The 16334-nt window shown below is 38.4% G+C and overlaps 1 long non-coding RNA gene across 2 annotated transcripts in view; it reads right to left on the bottom strand.

The window, feature by feature from the left end:
* Positions 1–527: 527 nt before the first annotated feature.
* Positions 528–16334, bottom strand: part of LOC128153137 (uncharacterized) — a 49443-nt gene continuing 33636 nt past the window's right edge. The window contains exons 3-6 of one of the 2 annotated variants that reach the window (XR_008238847.1): positions 15579–15639; positions 13393–13457; positions 1156–1453; positions 528–886 (exon numbers count right to left, since the gene is read on the bottom strand). This is a non-coding gene — a long non-coding RNA (uncharacterized LOC128153137). The remainder of the gene's footprint in view (positions 887–1155; positions 1454–13392; positions 13458–15578; positions 15640–16334) is intronic. The other variant, XR_008238848.1, reaches the window with a different exon arrangement.

Raw genomic sequence — 16334 nt, 5'->3', positions numbered from 1 at the left:
TTCCCACTGGAGGTACTACAGCAAAACAAAAGGGCCACAAGGAAGCCTGAGCCAATGTTGTTCTAGATGCTGGAGTCACTGTTCAAGATACTTAACCATGTGGTTGGCTTGCAGCATGATTAATCTTATTACTTTCAATGGAACTATTCACATGCTTCAATTAGGCTTCCTGAATGACACTATGTTTACACAAAGTAAAAGGAAATTAAAAAAAAAAAAAAATCACTGCCTTCCAGAGCATCAGTTGTTCACAAAACTCATTAAACTAGTATTTTGCTGTTGCAGCTTCTGCAATTGGCTGGCCTCAAGGAGCAATACAGCAATCTCACCCCCCTGAGCTTAAAGCAACTCATCATCACTCCTTTTACTTTTTGCAAAACTTTTTTGATCAATTATGACTGGATTCCTTGCATATACCCTACTTCTTACTTTGGCTTCTTTCACTTAGAGGATGGATCTCCACTGAGAATTAGCCTTCTCACAACTCAGATGCAGTAGGAGACATTTTACAGTGACACAGGATAGCCTTTTCAGGAAAGACAGTATTTATTAACTGCTTAGAATACAGTATCTTAAGGCTCCTAGGTCAGAATGGACAAGCAAAGAGTACACTCATGTCAGTATATGGAAGCATTAATTGTTCTTTTCCTGAAGAACAGCCTTTGATTTCTTGTCTCAGTGTGCTTGCCAGTCAACTCAACTCTGCATTTCAGCCTGCTGTTGTAGAGTTTGCTTATGTTCTGCATCCGTTATAAGCAAATGTCCAGTCACGGTGCATCTGTTGTACCTTCATGGTAACATTGCTGATTTTAAGATCGTTCTTGAAAGTTCACTTGGGTTTGCCTTTCTGACCAACAGCTCAAGAGAGAAATCACTACCTTTGGTCCTATTGAGACACAATGTAGCAGTAAATGAGTAAGAGCATCAAGTACATTTTACATATAAAAGAATGGAGGGATTGACTGTTTCCTCTACAGCTGTCATTTCCCCTTCAAGTAATTTCAATTTCTTTGAAAATATTATAGCGAAATTCTGCCCTTCTGAAATTATGGGCACTTTAAAGGAATCAAGACTTTACACAGATTTGTTCCCTCCACCCCCATATATTGATGTCTGGCCATGCATATGTTACTAAGCCAAACGTCTGGTACACACCTGGTTTTTGCTCTGGTACGCCAGGATCCACCAGCAAAACTGTGATATCCTGCTCTGGATATCATCTCCATGCTTCCACCCCCTCCTCCAAAATTAGAAAAGCAGGTTTTGTTCTTTTGTGGGTTAGAATATATGCTACTCCAGAAGTGACAAAAATACTGTCTCCAAATTGCTCATCTCAGAAAAGAATATTAGAAATCCACTGGGCCAAATTCTTCCTTGAGTTCAGATTAAATTCCATGAGATAGAAATATTGACGTTCTGCTCCAAGTGTAAAGACAGCTTTCCTAGGACTCACCTAGAACATAATAAAGTGGACAATAAGCTATGAAAATGTCCTGGAAATTTGTAGCAACTCCTTTACATGGATGCTGTGATATTAATAATCCAGTCTTGCATATACAGTTGAGCAATGTTCCACACTGCTTTGCAACATTTCTGCTTCAACAACCTCGTCTGCATAAGCTCATGTTGACATTGGAGCTAACAAAATACTCTTTTAAATCAGGGGTTTGTGATTAGCTTTTGCATCCAGTTGCACACGCAAATACAGTAACAGATGGAAGATTACTAAAGAGTAGAAGAAAATGAATTTTCCACGTCATTATCTTTCAGAGATGAGAAGTACAAAACAACACCTATTCTATTACGTCTGGTACAATAGGCTTCTGTCTTTGGGCTAGATGTGATCTGCTTTTTAAAGGAAAGTGGAAATGTAATTAGAACATACTGTAGAGAGACTGACCTTACACTCATCTGAGTTTTCATTAAAGTAGCTATATAAAGCACTTGATATGTTGCAGGCTGCAGCTGTCAGTTTCAAGAGCTACTTCTGAAAGCCCTGAAGAAGAATTAATTGCAAGGTAACAATTGCAGCACTATGGTTAGCGCAGCTTGCAGTTCCATTGCAAGAATAACCATTTAATTACCAACAGTTAAAAGAGGCTGTTCCTACAGACTCTGGGTCAAATTCTAGGAAGTGTTAAGTACCCACAATTCCCATTAATTTCAGAGGACCTTGCCAGCATTTATCACCACCCAGGATTTCACACATTAATTGTAATTGGATTTTTTAAACCAATACTTCTGGAGTTTTAGATATCCAGCCATACCTGTGGTACAGCACCTGATAAGGTCATTTGTCTTTTTTTTTTTTTTTTTTAAAAGGTGTACTTGCTTTTTAAAAATGTTTACTTTAAACAGCCTGCAGGTCTTTATTTACAAATACACTATTTTTTTGGACAATGACATCCATATATCTCACCTACTGGTTTTGCCCTTCATTATGCAAAATGACTCAGGAGGATGTCACAAAAAGAACTGAGTACAGAGTAATTGCCAGTTCATCTCCTCTCCCAATTAAATTCATAGCTTTAAGAATCCAGACCTTTATCCTTGATCTGACAGGTAGCAGAACAAAGCACTTGTATTTTAGGTGTTGTCTGTCATGTTTTATCTGAGAAAGACATTTACATACTTCAACAATGCCAAGAACAGAGGCTTCCAAATTCATATACAAAATGGTAGCATTCATTAATCACCGATTAACTAGGCAGCAATTCAGAAGAGCAGTTTGCTCTAAGACCTTGATACCAACTGAAGATCCATCAATAGATTGCTAATATATCTAAGAACATTTTGTAGTTCCACTAAAAATTTCAGCAGCAGAAATGTCAAGAAAAGATTGCAATAATGAATAATTATTTGTTATTACTGCCAATGAGTTAATATACTAATGGATCTCTACTTTATTCCCTAGTTGTAAGCTAACTGATTCTTAATGCATGTTTTTATGTGGTAACATTACTCAAACTCCAAAACATGATGTTACTCTGAGCAAGAAGGTTCTGATACTTTGCTGAGTAAAAACACTGTAGTGTAGAATAAATGCTACCCATTGTTTTATTGCAACGTTGCAGTTCTGCAGATAGCTGTGTTAAAAGCTGGTGTCTCTTGAATACTGAGTTTCTAAATTAAGATGTATACTGTAACTGAATGCAGAAACATGAAAAAAACACACAACAAGAATTTATTTGTTCTACTTTCCACACAAAAAGGCTCAAAAGAAATGGAATAATCACCGTTGTCGCTGTCAGTCCTTTAGCATTAAGTACAGTAGCCCATAGTGGAGGCAGATGAGCCTGAGAAATACAAGATTGTCCTTATAGGTAGAAGTGATACAAAACTTTTGCCAGATGCACAGTGATATTCACCTCTTGAGCAGGTCTGTGGCTTCATTCTTCACCAAAGCCTCTTTCTTGGACAAAACAAGCTACTGCCATTGAAAAAGGTTTACTATGCTGTCTCTAACACTAACACTGGCACTTTGCTGCCTGTTGGTAGCTATGAGTACAAAATGTTAACCAGAAGTTTGCCCTCAATCTCTTCACTGGGTAAAAAACTGCCTGGATAGCTGGGCCCAAAGAGTGGTGGTGAATGTAGTTAAATCCAGTTGGCAACCAGTCACAAGTGGTGTTCCCAGAGCTCAGTATTGGGGCCAGTTCCGTTTATCATTATTATTATTATGTTTATTATTATTAAGTTCTTTATCAATGATCTGGACAAGGGGATCAAGTGCACCCTCAGCAAGTTTGCTGATGACACCAAGTTGGGACGGAGTGTTGATCTGCTGGAGGGTAGGAGGGTTCTACAGAGGGATCTGGACAGGCTGGATCGATGGGCCAAGGCCAACTGTATGAGGTTCAACAAGGCCAAGTGCTGGGTCCTGCACTTGGTCTCAACAATTCCATGCAATGCTACAGGCTTGGGGAAGAGTGGCTGGAAAGCTGCCTGGTGGAAAAAGACCTGGGGCTGTGGGTGGACAGCCAGCTAAGTATGAGCCAGCAGTGTGCCCAGGTGGCCAAGAAGGCCAACAGCATCCTGGCTTGTATCAGAAATAGTGTGGCCAGCAGGACTAGGGAAGCAATTGTCCCCCTGTCCTTGGCACAGATGAGGCTGTACCTCAAATACTGTGTTCAGTTTTGGGCCCCCCACTACAGGAAAGACATTGAGGTGCGGGAGCATGTCCAGAGAAGGACAACAAAGCTGGTGAGGGGCCTGGAGCACAAGTCTTATGAGGAGCGGCTGAGGGAACTGGCGTTGTTTTAGCCTGGAGAAAAGGAGGCTGAGGGGAGACCTTATCGCTCTCTACAGCTACCTGAAAGGAGGTTGTAGTGAGGTGAGGGTTGGTCTCTTTTCCCATGTAACAAGTAATAGGAGAGGAAATGGCCTCAAGTTGCTGCAGGGGAGGTTTAGATTGGATATTAGGAAAAATTTCTTTACTAAAAGGGTTGTCAGGCATTGGAACATGCTGCCCAGGGAAGTGGTTGAGTCTCCATCCCTGGAGGAATTTAAGAGATGTGTAGATGTGGCACTTAGGGACATGGTTTAGTGGTGGACTTGGGAGTGTGAGGTTAACGGTTGGACTCGATGATTTTAAAGGTCTTTTCCAACCTAAATGATTCTGTGATTGTATGAATCGGAACTGCCTTCAGCGTTATCCTTGAAGTAGTCTTCTTGATAACTATGCTGCCTCTTTTCATATCCATAAACTAACAGCTGCTTGAAACCTTTATGTGCTAGCATATTTTTCTGTACTATATTCTTCTGCACTGATACTTCATACTCTTCACTTCCATCAACCCAAGTAATAAACTTCAACTACCTGAAATATAAAACAAGCAACATTTGTATCTCTTGGAGCAATTATGATAAGTACTTCCAAGTAGCCACCAATCCAACCAGCATGGCTAGTTTGGCTGAGGTAATATAGGATCTGATTCTGGCTTAGTGATGATCATACAAGAGTTTTATAAACAAAAGAAAGAATGAGCAAGTACAAGGTTGTCTAGCACAGCCAACAGCAGGAATTCTAGCGACTCAATATTTCACTTGGGTGGTAATTTTCTCCATTACTAAGAGGTGATAGATATTTGCAAATCACTTTGGCTCCGATTATAACCTGGTCTATCTCTTGATGGAAAAAAGCAGAACACTTTTTTTTTTTTTTTTTTTGACAAACACATGGAGTTTGTGCATGACTACAGGAATGGTTAGATATGAACTGCTACTTAACTTTCCCCCAAGAAAAGACCAGTGGTCAGGAAAGGGAAAAGATTAGAGCCTTAACTTCATCTTCCCATTGCACAGACTAGGACAGAAATGTCCTAATTTGCTGATGTTACAGGCCAGGAATGAATGGGTCATGTAGGGAGCCAGGACTGGTTCTTCAGAGAACATGCAGTTTGTCTGGCAGACCTGCTGTATACCACAGCTCACGCATCACACACCTCCTGGTTTGGTTCAAGCCTCACAGGACAATCCAGCCTATCAAATAGTGAAGAAAAACAACTTTTCCTCCAGTGAGCAGAAAAAATTATTCTAACTGCCAGCAAAATAAACCAGTAAGTTTTTCAGCCCTGCTGCACCTTCCCTAATGAAACCACAGACAGCTCTGCAGGGGCAACTTTGTTCATCTTCAAAGCTTTTTAGAAACATTGAATAATCTTCATATTCCTCCTGTGGGCAGGAAAGTATTAGTATCTGCCAATTAAAATCATTACAGAAATAGAGGCACAGAGAAGCTGTAAGAGCACAGTTCAGAGGTTCAGAGAGAGTAAGACTGCCCATGCATCCTTGAGCTAGAGAACGTTTTGCTTCGTTTGAAGTTCTGCTGTTTTCCTTTGCTTTGCTAAGAGCCAGCACAACTGGTATAAAGATGGGATTCTTATTCTTCCTCTCTTCCCAATGCAGTTCGTAGTAATAAATAGGTAGGGAAATAAAACAAAAGGCTCTGAGCATTTGGAGCACCAGCTCTGTTTTGCCATCTTTTAAAACACAGATAAATGTTGCTTCGCTGAACATCAAAGAGAAAAACTCAGCTGTGCCTTCTCTAGGAACACAGTGAATCCATTGCAGCTCAAGAATATTTTAATAATTCAAAGTGCATCAGTACTGAGGAAATACTTGAGAATCCTTAAATATTACCTGGTTGCAATATTTTGAAAGATAAAAAATGAAGATAACTGTGCAATTCACAGTTCTGAGAATCTATGGTCCATCATGCTAACCTCCTGTTCAGAAAAAGGCAGTTGCTAACACACACATGTGAAATCTTGCCTGCCAGTTGTAAGGGAAGAAGGGGAACAGGGAGAAGGGCACAATTTTTCACTGTTCTATCCTGAATCATAGTCTTTGCACAGATAGAAAAAAAATTGCAAGTGGAAGCCAATTTTGCCTGCCTAAACTACAACTTCTGCCTCACAGCAGGAAGAAAAGAGTAAGAGCTGAGATTCACCTTCTTCCGGCATATAGATGCTCAGTCAGAACTTCCATCACAGGCACTCAGCCCTCCAGCAGGAGGTTGTGAAAAGGCACCTGAGGGTGTTGGAGGGCATATCAAACTAATTGTTTATCATATTGCCCTAAATAGACAAAAGTGTGATCACTCTTTCATGGATTTCACTTCTCTTTAACAAGAAATAGTTGTTCTAGTTGTCTAGACTATAGACACAACAACTGTTTTCCCACTCATGAAAGTGAGAACCTTCATGATCATGAAGGTTAGGTCCAGGCTTGCTTCCACCTAGCATGATCAGAGATAATAGTAACAATCACTGAAGGGAAACACCAAGAAAAACTCATCCTTAAATCTAATTACAAATTTATTTTCCAAATGCTTTTATAAAATACCAACAAATAGGTGGAAAACCTATAGTCTGAAGACATTTGAGGATCCATGGACTACTTTTCATGTCTACAAGACATACTACCAAAGGAAACAAGCCTATGCCAATACAAGTTACCTAATTAGGACCCAGACCATCACTGAAAAATGTTCGGAGGTATGTACACCAAAAAAGTTTGAAACTATTGTGTTAGGGTAGTTTTTTATCAAATAATGCTATTAGAGATATAAATCACTGTATTTAAAGATATATCAGGTCTTACTATTTTCATGCCAAGTTAGGTTACTTAAATTTTTCTTGCTTGCTGTGTCACCACAATTTCCCCTGCTGTATTTTAACATGCAAATGCATTCAGAATGCATAGCAGATCCAGGTCTTACATAGAATTTCATAGATAGCTGAAAAATTATATGTATGATACTATAATGGAATCAGAGGAACAGCTGGAAGCTCCAACACTTACTTGAACATACAGCTGAGCTTTCCTAAGTTGAGAAGAATAGTATTTTACCTAATAGTGGGAGGCAGTACCTTCCTAAAGAGCTTTGCAACACATACTAACCAGCACTGACTGCACAGGATACACAGCATCGGTTAGTTAAAACTCTGGCATGAAGTAGATCTCTGCCACCTAAAAATTGCTTTTGCATGCCCTTATTTTCAGTATTGTTTTCCAGCCTCTACCATCATCATACTATAATGAAAAAAATGGTACATTCCATTCAGTTTTACTGCCAGTGTGCTCTCTATGCTTTCCTTTATCTTCATAACTCAATGCTGGCCCAAAAGAAAGAATGCATATTCAATCTTTCTTCCAAAATTAGAATGGAAGAAGGTGGGCACTGGTGGGGGATGCCTATCACAGGTTTCTTATATTCTTTGCCTTCTACATTTTGGGATACGTTTACCTTGAACTCCATGTCAGTCATTCATGGAGCTAGTCCTCAGTGGATTCAAACCGAGGCCACTTATACCAATCAACCCTCCTGGCCAGCTGCTGTGCATGTTCCAAGGACATCCCTACATCCTAATGTATTCTTGCAGAGTCTACCAAATACAGAAATCACATACTGATAAATATATTAGAACTACGACCTAAGTCTTTAAGAAAGTATATCTCACTTTCTTTTGTACAGCTGGATATCCAGTCACCAGCTGGGTAGGACGTAGTCCTAAATTTGCTTTCTACTGCACTTGGCTTAGCTCTTTGTGATCTGGTCTTAAAATCAGCTAGAAAATACATGTATTTGAAACTGCACAGGCAGAACTGGAACAACTCCATCAAGAATTCTCAAAGCAGGAAGTTTCACAGGGCATTCTGCCCTGATGCACATCTGTCAGGTTCTAAGAAATGGAAAACAAAAAGTGTAAAAGCAAAAGAATTTAGCATAAGCTGTAATCTATATTTTAAAACGGAGTTCACAGTAGCCCATCTTCAGCCTTAATGGAAATGCTTGTATTCACTGTGCAAAGAATTTTACCTCAGATTAGATTTGTGGTATTGCCTAGTTCTTGCAGATAGTAAAGCTACTAAACAGTGACAACACTGCATTTATTTTTATGATTACTATAATAATGATGATATTTTTACAGAGATGCAGCATGAAAAGACACAATATTAGACTATTTTCTCAACATTTTTACTCAATTACTACACTAGCTAAGGACTGTGGTCTTCCTGTCTTAAGTCACAAATTGTAAAATAACATTTCCTTATCTGGTCTCCACATTTTCCTTCTCTGCACGTTTATTTTAAGGTGAAGATACATTCAAGTGTCTACATTATATATGTCATAGCCATTAGAATGAGAAACTTTTAAACAACAGAAGCCAGGATGGTCCAACAATGTGCAAGTCAAAGCTCTAACTTAGACTTAAGTGCTTATCAGCCTTACTATACCTTGAGCATCTAACTAGTCAGAACAATGATCATCTGCCAAGTTTTACGGCAGGATAATGACTAGAAAAAATAGCATTAGTTGGTGATCTTCTACTTTAGTTAACTGGTAAATGGACTGATTAATTGATTATTGTTTATTTTATTGCACTAAGGTCACAACCAAGATAAGCATTGCCCTGTAGAAGTAATACATTAACACCTCACAGAAGACAGTCCTCACTCTCCCTAATTAGCAAAACCAGGCTCAATGTAGAAAACAGAAGAGACTTACTGAAGCCAAACAGCAGATGAATGATTAAAAAGATCCCAAGACTCCTAAACTAATTCATCAGTGCAGCCCCCGGACTACAAGGTGCTCAAGGTATTTTTCTGTGACAATAAAGTACCATCTCCAATCCCAGTACTAACATTAATCAGTAAAAATAAACAAACAAACAAAAAAACCAAACCACCTTCTAGAAATAAACTCTGAAAATGCATTGGGGAAATCTAGCAACATTTTTTTAGAAGCAGCCAAAGTAAATGCTTTATTTAGTTCAGTCTGCAGCAAGATAGTGTTGTCTTTTTCTGCATAATAGTTTGCACAGCTACAATAACACTTACAAAGTGAAATGTGAATTGCCTATGTACATTTAGGCTAATTTATTGCTGAGAAATGTGTGCTCTGTTTACTATGAATTCCATGCTATCCTTTGGATTGCCAAATGCATTTCTTCTCAGGGAACTGTTTTGTCTGATACTGTGCTTTTGTTTAGTTAACAGACATGTCCTCATCCTGTTTCTTTTGATAAGAGTGATAGATCACAACGTAATTAATGAATGAATACAGTGAAGTTTGCAGACCTGTCCCAGGATGCCACAACATAGAGATACCAAAAGTTTTACCATGTAATTATTTTGAATCCTAAGAACACATTTCACAGATCCTCTCTTTGAACCTCCCTGAACGGATAAACTGCTACAATTATCTTAAGAGTAAAGATTTTTAAAAAACACTTGGAAATAGATTTCTTTTCCTTCCTTAAAATAGGGAGGATGACTCTGAAACCATCCCAATATACTTAATGGGAAGGGCTTGATTCCTCCAGTCGTTCTCATCTGAATACCTACCAGTGTCCCACAGCTTTGACAACCATGTGTAGAAACAGAAGCATGTGTCAGTCCTTCCTGAAACAGCAGTTTAGTAGCCTGTCATGAGGCACAATGATCTCTTAAATCTCAACATCTAGCCTTGATTATCACACAGCAGTATCAAAGATAACATGGGGAGACAGATACTAGTGTGTACCAGCTACAATCACAGCAGGTTTTTATGGTGATAAAGCTAGTGAAAAATCCTTATAAGCAAATCCATATATGAGAAGGAAAAAGAAAAACAGAAGATGTGAGAGATGAAGATTAGAGGAAGATTTGTAAGAAAAAAAGGAGAGAAAATGGCAGCTGGAATAAATCTTGGAATGACAAGAGGAAGATAAAAAGCCAAACAGAAAAAAGAAAGAAGGGGGTTATGGTAGATAACTGGAGAAAGAGGCAGAGGCCAACAGAGGTTTAAGGGCTGGTCTGCAGATGGAGTATGTTAAAGGAAGGAGGGTTTCTGTTGATAATGACTGTCTGTGTATGGTTACAGGTTTGAAGTGGTAAACTCCCTAATGTTTACCTAGCTCCACTGATTTTTTTTTTTTTTTTTTAAAAGGCAGGTGGGGGTGTGTCTCATTCTCTTTGCTGGCTGGAAGTAACCCTGCTGGGAAAAAGAACCTTTCTACCATCTGCAGCGAAGGTGATGGGAAGTAAAGCTTTTGAGGGTGTACAACACTTTGCATGTCATTTATCTCACACTATTAGAGCTAAGGACTCTTACTTCCCTCAGAGTGATATCTAACTGTCCCTTTTCCAGAAGCAAGAAGAAATCAGTAGAAGTATTTTCACTAAATGTGAGCTTTTATTGTGCATTTTCACCTATCATTGTCAGAATTCCTTCTTTTAAATAAGCAAGTGGTACAAAAAATAATCCTTATACAGTTTTTTAGGAACAAGAATATTAATTCCCAACATATTTTTAGCCCTGAAGTAGCAGAGCATAGTTGCAACAGCCATGTTGTGCATTTACTAGGTTTTTATGTGTTTCTTTGTGCTATTGGCACCTGCTTGGCCTGCTCCTTCTCTCTTTTCCTTTCTCTCTTCCTCTAATTACCATTTCATCTTTACTTTGACATATCCATTACACAAATGTCACTCAGAATAACAGAGGACAGACCTCTACTATCTCCTACTAAATATCTAAACAACTAGCTCTGACCATATTTGAAACTTTGAAAAGAACATTAGAACTGAAATTTTCCTCGCCATTTCATCTTAGGCATGTTGAATGTAGTCACTTTTCCTCAAAACTATATTAACTCTACAGTAGCTTATTGCGTTTACCGCAGGCTTTTAATTGATTCAATTTGATTTTTCATATTACTTAATTCTAAAGTGCTGTAAGCTACTGTCTTCATTAACAAGCTTATTGAACTAAATTCAAAAGCTTATGAGGATAATGTTTAGAAAATGGCTACTTGTTTATGCTGCTTATCCTCCCTTGATCTTGGACTCTGCTACATTAACACCTCTCTTATTAGCCATGGAGTGTTTTAGAGTAGCCAGTAATGGCCATCAAGGGACTTAAATATCACATAAGGTGCATCCACATAACTGACTGAGGTATCCAAAAAGGGAAGGATCAGAGTTCATTTTGTTGCAATCTGCCACAATTGCAGGACAAAGTGTCCACGTTGTGTCATTACTAGCAATGAGTGTAGACTGAATGCTGCATGCCTGAGTGCACACCATGCATGAGAGCTAACTGCTGCAGAACCCCACATCCACATTTCAAGTGGGTACTCCAGGTGGCAACCAGGTACACAATTTCAATCTCAGTTCTACCAGGAATTAAACCACTTTGAGCACACCACTGACACAGCTGAGTGCATATCCCAGTACTGGCACAGCACAAAGTTGTACCAAAAAATATCCCTACTTCACCCTGAGTTGCTAATTAGATGTACATGTAGACTGCATGCACTCTCAGGTGTACACTTAGTCTGTGTAAACCCTTCTAAAAACTATGGAATACATAGAATCATTACATTATTTGTTAGCTCCACATTGAAAACAGAGGTACTAAGTGGGATTACTCACAAATTCTCTCTCAAAAATTCTGCAGGAGTGTCTGGTTTCTTCAAAACAGAACACAAACATCTTTCAGTTATGTGAACAAAATGTAAATAAATTATCACAGGTTTGTTGAGGAGGGGAGGTGGGACACTGTTTTTCCTTCCTTCTGACTAGCTTTTGGACTAACACATATAAACTTGGGATTCAGTAAGGAATTCTGAAAAAGTCTAGTACATTAGGAACATTTTCTTGTCTATATGGTACATATCACTGATGCATATTAATCATATTCTTTCAGTCTGTGCTGACTCAGCTGACATTCTGAATCACTTTCAGAACATAAAAAGGATGCATTTTGCGCATATATATATGTATGCACACACAAGCACCTATCAGATTTTCTTTACCTTCTACCAGCAACAACAAAATTTTTTAAAAATCAGGTTTTGTGTATAGTGTTACAAAAAGTTAATCTACTACTAGTAATTTCTTTAAGTGCCATATAAGATTTCCATTTGGCTATACAAATTCACTGTTGTCTCAAATTACTTCCTCTGCAGTTCACTTTCTTTTCTTTTTAAACCCCAGAACAGTAAGAGGTATCCTTGGTATGTTGAAAGGCTTAAGCTGGGATCTTCAGAAAGATGTTTATATCCAGGACCTGGAATTTCAGTAAAGCTAAGCTGCCCTTGAAGAAACAAAGTAAAAGCAAGCAGATCACCACATAAATTCACTGTCAAGAGTCTGAGTACCTTGCAAGAACGTCAGATGGTGAAAGATGGACTGGTTAATATTTAGCCTTTGAAAATCTGACCCTTTGGCCATAACATTGTTTGCTGTAGTGCAGGGCTTTCAAAAATGTTCTGTATATGCTACTAACTGTATGCGAGCTACATCAAAAGTTATACACTAAGTATCCAAAGCCTGCCTCAACAGCCTGCTGCTTTCTCCTGAGACTGCCCAGTAGCTAAGGCAAAGCTGAAAAACAGGATCTCAAAAGAGGGTAAGTAAAGGCTCACACACCTTTTCTTGCTTCTGCTCATCATTCTTCCCAGTCACAACATTGAGGAGCTTATGTTAGAGCACACAAAGTGCAGAAACCCTGATGAAATATGTTCTTAGAAACTTTGCTAGTAAACTGAAAACACACTGGATTTTAATTTGTAACATGCCCAACAGAACTCTTAAATACACTAGTCTTCTACCTACTACAAACCAAAAATATCAGACATATCACAGTCAATCCACATATCGTTAGCCGCATTCACAGCACAAATCAGGGCAACAACTGCTTCAAAGTTCATTAAAACACAGACTCATTTTTTCCTCAGTTTAGCTCTAAATGGGTTTTAAAAAATAGCATCCATTTCAAAATGCATGCATTTACCTCCTATGTAAAATTATTCAAAAGTTTTCTGGGTGCCCAGCCTGCGGTACCTGAAAAGGGCCTACTTTTCAGATCACAGTGTTAATACTGAGATCAATCACATTACTCACAACTTAAAATACCAGTTTTGGAATCCAGCGATGGGAAGCTTATATTCCTTGAGACCATCCCACATCTATAAGCAAAGATGCAAGAATTAGGATCCTTATTATTTCTGTTACAGATATCTCTAGCTCTACTTTTTTCATTGGTGTGATAGCTTACAAAATACCAGATCAGAACTTCTTGAAAAACATCTGTTCTCCCAGTAAGAAGTAGCAGCAAATATGCATTTCTGCCATTGCAGGGAAGACACGAAGGCAACAGATCATGAAAAAAAAATCTGGAATTGATTTCAAGAAGTCATCTAGACCATCTCCCTGCCTGAAGGCAAGGTCAACTATGCAGAAGCCACTTCTGACACCAGTATTGAACGCTACTGGTTTAAACACTTCAGCTGACCACAGATTGCTCTTATAATTTTAACCATCGACAGCTATCAAGGATATAGGCCTTAATTTTTACCATAAATATTTACCAAGCTGCTTCTCAGGTTCAAAATAAACAATTACTGAAAATGAAATCAAATATTTCCACTAAAAATGTCGTGCCAGATATACGGGCCAAATTGTGATTTTAGTCAAAATTAACTCCAGTAGAATTATTCTGGATACATGCTGATTACCGAACACCAGAACATATTCCTGCAGCTTGGGTTATATCTCCGTTTGAAAATGCAATGGCATATGCACTAGTATGTCTAGCGTACAGTATGGGTTTCCCAACATGTTCTCATTCTGCACACCAGCCTGTCAAACAAAAAGCATGGAAAATGCACTTGTACAACCTCTGATCTGCTCTGTAAGCCATAACAGCTACATCAGAGAAGAGGTGAAAAGTACAGGAGTACTACAACATATTACTGTTCTATAAGATATATGACATTGTTTAGGTTCTTTGTAACTGGAGTTTGACTTTATCTGTGACTTTTTTTTTTTTTTTTTCCCCCCAGGTCAGAAAAAACCCCACCATTTGGTGTCTGCAAAAAGCAAAATAACTCACTCAAAGCACATGGATTTGTCTGGCTCTCAGTTTATAAACTCTTCTGCTTTATAATTTTGTCACTGCACTATTAATGTAATAGTAAATTTAAAATTGTATAATTATAATATTAATTCAGTGAGCACATTTCAAAGTAATATTCACCTCTCTGAAAAGAGATCATTTAGTGACCACAAGTTATGAGTGTCACAGTTCTGAATAACTGAGGTTTTAGTTTAAGCATAGGGCAAGAAATAACATTTCTGCTTTTCACTTTAGTATGCCTGAACAGTAGGTTCTTGAGCAAAGGGCCAGATGCTGCCAGCCTTGGTAGCAGTCTCTTTGCTCTGCGCAGCTGTCTTTCATTGCTGGACTGACAACATGAATTTACATGAGCAGCCAGTGATTACTAAAACACTTCCATGGAATAGTTTGTGTGCCAGAAGCATACCTGTTACACTAACTTACAAACTACTGGCCTTCAGTGCTGTTTCAGGACACTGCTGTGTAGACATACACATATGATACAAGACAAATCTTAGCATGAAAAACAACTTTTCTGTATTAAAAAGGGACACAAGTAAAAATGTATTCAACATATGTTACACTGTTATGCTGTATTATTATTACTTCTATATATGCATATTTGAATGAACAATAAAGCTCATAAAGGAAGAAACCGCAAGTCTTTCAATAGAGATTCTCCATGTTGTGATAATGGATGTAAGTAGAGATGCAGACTGCATACCCAGAGAATGCAATAACTAACACATAAGCAAAATTACGGAATGGAAATTACTTGACCAAATTTAGATTAAATTCTTGCTGTATGTATCAGAGGAACTTTAAGTTCTCTGTTGGGATATCCCTTCTCCCTGCCAATGATGACTCAGAAGTGATTCAGGATGTCCAGCACCTAAGAACTGACAATAACAACATGCAGTGCCAGTGTAGTCAGCTGCATTTCAAAACATATGGCTTATTTTTATGCTGCCATTCTGAATGTTTCATACCTTTGAGCAGGTTTAACTGTTGAGGAACAGCTGGCACCTTTTAAAAGTCAATATCCTTTTAGATTAACTATCCTGGGTAAACCAACAGAATATGGAATCAAAATCTGGCTTCAAACTTGTAATGCTTTGAAATACGATCACCTGAATGGGACCTGCTCCTACACGGTTAAAGTTATACTTCAGATTTGGTGCAAGAAGCGTACCTGAGAGTACCTTTCTTGTCATTTTGCAGGTTGCTGAACATCTTCTCTAGGAGAATTTGACCTACAGTGAAACAATATAATGAAAGCAGCTTTTCTTTCCCACCACAGCAGAGAAATAAGGTCATAGATGTTTTTTATTTCTGATCCATCTTGTAACTCATAATGTACTCCAGTAACGTGTGAGTCTATGGTTACAATATTGTCAATGGGTCAGCATGAAATCATCTCAGTGGAAAGGGATAATTTGCTGACCTATCATTCTTTTCCTAACATGATTCATGTTCCTGGCATTGCAAACTATTTTTCGATAAACGTATTTCTGCTTCTACAACAACTTTGCCAAAAAAGGTGGTATTCATTTTTTTTTTTATTAGAATACCTACAAAATTAGGCAAGACTTATTAAAAGAGGCAGTATCTTGTCTTATACTGATTGATAACTGCTGGAAAAAAGCAATGAGATTTTCAGGTACATACACTTTCTCAGATCTGCTTCCTCACTTTCCGTCATTTCATCATGCCACTTACAAAAGCTCTTTCGACTCCTGGCTATCATCAAAAACAACAAGTTTGATATACAGTGTCATATTTGCCCAGAGCCTGTTGACAAAGGCTGTAAGCAATGCAAAGAATGTAAAGAACACAGATGTGCTGACTCCTCCATACATACATTTATGTGGGAAGACTGCATGGAAGACTAATCCTTAGTAAGGCTCTGTGAAGTCTTATTGCTAAGCTGAATTAAGATTTTCCATCT

The sequence above is a fragment of the Harpia harpyja genome, chromosome 16 (assembly GCF_026419915.1).
Source record: "Harpia harpyja isolate bHarHar1 chromosome 16, bHarHar1 primary haplotype, whole genome shotgun sequence".
NCBI lineage: Eukaryota > Metazoa > Chordata > Aves > Accipitriformes > Accipitridae > Harpia > Harpia harpyja.
The sequence above is the reverse complement of the archived record's forward strand: the minus strand, read 5'-3'. Positions and strand labels throughout refer to the sequence as shown.